The following is a 3,806-nucleotide window of genomic DNA, read 5'->3' on the forward strand; positions in this document are numbered from 1 at the left end:
AAATATAAAGCTGATGGATCAATAGACAAATATAAGGCACGCTTAGTCGTTAAAGGATTTAAGCAGCGTGAGGGGTACGATTTTTTCGATACTTATTCACCAGTGACGAGGATTACATCCATTCGAGTGCTTCTCGCGATTGCTGCTCTGCACAATCTTGAGATTCATCAAATGGACGTCAAAACTGCGTTCTTAAATGGTGATTTGGAAGAAGAAGTCTATATGGAGCAACCTGAAGGGTTTGTAGTACCTGGACAAGAGAAAAAGGTATGCAAACTAGTAAAATCTCTTTATGGACTAAAACAAGCGCCGCTGCAATGACACTTGAAATTTGACAATGTCATGTTGTCAAATGGCTTCAAAATCAACGAATGTGACAAATGTGTCTACATCAAGAGCACTAGTAATGGGTACGTTATGGTGTGTCTCTATGTAGACGACATGTTGATTATGGGAAGCAACAATCGTATCATTGTCGATACAAAGAACATGTTAAAAAGGAATTTTGACATGAAAGACATGGGGTTAGCTGACGTGATCCTTGGAATGAAAATTCTCAGGACCACCGATGGAATAACTTTGACACAATCTCATTATATTGAGAAAGTGCTCAAAAGGTTTAATGCGTTTGACAAATCGCCTGTAAAAACCCCATTAGAACTCAACGTTCACATGAAGAAGAACATGGGTGAACCTTGATTTATGCCTAATTGTTCTAATTTTGGGGGTTTACATGCGCATATTTTAAGTTAAATCTTCTGGAAATAGGTGCGTTTTATGGTTTGTTTTATGCTTTTCAGGAGATTTAGGTCTTATAGATGGAAGAGTGCGATTTTGGAGATTTTGGGGGTAAAAATGGTGTTTTTAGGCACACTTTGTTATGCAGAGCTGAACTTCTCTATGAAGGCCCGTGCCAGAGTAGAGAAGCCCGCTTCAGAGCAGAGGAGTGCGCTCCAGAAGTCGCCAGCGAAATCCGCTAAAGCCAGAGCGCGGAAATGCCAGAGGAATCGAGGCGAGCGCGGAAATGCCAGAGGAATCGAAGCGAGCGAGGAATCGCCAGAGAAATCACTTCGCTACTGGAAACATAAGTGTCAGAGGAATCGCTATGTCAGAGGAATCAAATGTCAGAGAAATCATCATTTCTCTGGAGTCAGAGAAATCACCATCTCTCGGGCGAAAGCCAGAGCGGAAACCATTTCGCTGGCGACCCATTCCGCTGGCGATAGCCAGAGCGGAAGCCATTCCGCTGGCGAGAACCCCGAATTCGGCCAAGGAGGAGATTATTTCCGGGGCGCGCATCACAGCTGGAAAGTTGCCTTCTTTTGCACGATTCTATTGCCATTAGAGTTCTATTTTACATGGCAACTTTCATGGTGATCCAGAAGGATTTGAAGTCTATAAATAGGGCCATACTTTTCATTGTAAAATATCAATCCCTTGCCCTAATTTTTGGAGTTCTGTCGTGAAGAAGCATCCAGCGCTGCACTGCTCCGAAGCTTAGGAATTTACTTGCTTTCATAGTTTTTCATAGTTTTCAAATTCATTGCTTTAAGTTAGATTTCAATTCAGTTTTTAGTTTATTCTTGGATTGTGATTGCGTGACACAATTACACGTTCAAGATATTTACGGTATTTCGTATTTAAATTCAATTTCTTTCATTTAATCATGTTCATGTTTTTCATTCATGTTTATGCTTTCGTTTTAATTATGCAATTTAAATTATGCACTTTAGTTTCACGTCTAGATTAGAAGTCTTTAAATTTACAAGTATTTAATTTCATAAGTAGGTTTAATTTAAGTTCTTTAAAATCTTGCCTAGGGTTTAATAGTTTAATTCGCCTAGCTTAATTTTAAGTTCGGTTTTTACTTAAGTTTTTAATTCCAAGTTTTAGTTTAATAATCAATCTTTTTACTGCTTTCTTTACTGTTTTTCCTGCGATACAATTAGAAGCCCTTTAAGACTTTCCTTGTGAGATCGACTTGGGTTAGCTTATCACTGCTAGGATGTCCTTGTTCTATTGCAAGTCAATCTAGAGGTGTTTAGGTTGAGTCAAATTTTGGCGCCGTTGCCGGGGAAAGTTTTAGGCGTTTTAGTTGTGTCGTTTTTACTTGCTTTATTTAATTTTTGTTTTTACGTTTCTTCCACTCGGTGCGTTTAATCCGTTTGTTTAGTGTTGTGCATGCAGGGACGCCGTAGTCTTAAAGGCAAACTTTGTGTCCCCGTTGCATAGTACGAGCGAAGGGATTTTCAGGAAGTATAGCTGCAAAGAAGAGGAGGAAGCCAACTCCGCCAATTCCAGCTCTGACTCTGAACCTGAAGCTCCAGAGTAGACCGTAGAAGAGGAGGAAGCCAGCTCTGCCAAATCCAACTCTGATTCTGAAGTACCAGAGCAGAGCGCAGGAGAGGAGGAACAAGATTCGCCAGCCAGCTCTGACTCTGAGCCTTCAGAGTAGCCAACGAAGGAGGACGCCAGCTCTGCCGATACAGAGCACACGACAGAAACGGCAAACCTAGCTAAGGAGGAAGAGGCCAGCTCCGCCAATTTCAACCCTAAGCAGAATTTAAACAAGGAAAAGAAGGAGATGGGAGACTTCACCAGGCCGGTAATCGGAGATACCAACACGTCGGCAATCGTGCTCCCCACTGCTGTGAGAAACTACAATCTCAAACCCAATGACTCGAATTTGCTGCCGGTGTTCCATGGGATGCCAAGCGAGGATGCTCTTCAATTCATCCGAGATTTTTGCACACAAGTGCAAACGATTCCTCTGCTTAGCCTCACGGAGGACCAACTCAAGCTCAAGTGTTTCCCCTATGCACTTAAAGACCGGGCCAGGACGTGGATGCTCTCTCTGCCGCCCAACTCTATCACTACGTGGGGAGATGCTTGTGAAAAATCCATGCTGAAATACTACCCAAGCCACAAAACACAGGAGCTGAGAACAAAAATAATGGAGTTCACCCAAGGAACAGATGAGCCTTTGCATGAAGCTTGGGAGAGATATGAAGAACTCCTCCGTCAATGCCCTCAACATCAATTCACTAATGTTATGTTGATGCAGTTCTTCTACGATGGGTTAGTGCAAACTGCCCAATTTATGGTGGACAGCACGGCAGGAGGAAACATAGCTCGGAAGACTGCGGCAGATCTAAAAGAGATTTTCAAGACCTTGGCCGAAAGCTCCCAACAGAAGTCAGTCCGTGGGCGGAGAGTGGAGGCTAGTGCCGTGACAAATCAGTTCGAGATGCAGCAGCAATTAGCTTCGATCATGCGAGAAGTTCAACAGCTCAAGATGGAAAAGATGGAAAATTCTCCAGTTCAGAGCTCAGCGCCGCCGATGACAACTCAGCCGAATCCGGCTCTGCCAATGTCAACTCCGCAGAACCCAGCCATGCAGTATGTTGAGCCGTGTGGTATATGTGGAGATTTCAGCCATGGAGCTAATGAGTGCCATAGAATGGGAGAGTTTACTCCGGAAGGACAAGCTGAGGTCTATGCAGCACAAGGATTCCAAACCTACAATCAAGTGCAGAACAGACCATATGGCCAGAATATGAATCAAGGTCCACAGAATATAGTTGGAGGATGGAGAGGCCAGCCGAATGTTGGATGGGGAAATCAAAATTTTGGGGGGAATCAATTCCGTCGACCACCCCAAATGGGCTATCAACAACAACAACAGTATTTCCCACCACCAACAGCAGCAATCCATTCCGCAACAGAGTGCGCAGCCGATTCCACGACAAAAATCCACGCTCGAAGAAACGCTGCAAGCCTTTATGGAGATCAGCAAACAAAGTATG

General features: G+C 43.6%; 1 non-coding gene across 1 annotated transcript; it reads right to left on the minus strand.

Annotated features, from left to right (window-relative positions):
* Positions 1-2,935: 2,935 nt before the first annotated feature.
* LOC131002051 (small nucleolar RNA R71) lies at positions 2,936-3,042 on the minus strand. The gene has a single exon (XR_009094133.1). It is a non-coding gene; the product is annotated as a small nucleolar RNA R71 (small nucleolar RNA).
* Between the last annotated feature and the right edge of the window lie 764 nt (positions 3,043-3,806).

The sequence above is a fragment of the Salvia miltiorrhiza genome, chromosome 8 (assembly GCF_028751815.1).
Source record: "Salvia miltiorrhiza cultivar Shanhuang (shh) chromosome 8, IMPLAD_Smil_shh, whole genome shotgun sequence".
Taxonomy (NCBI): Eukaryota; Viridiplantae; Streptophyta; class Magnoliopsida; order Lamiales; family Lamiaceae; genus Salvia; species Salvia miltiorrhiza.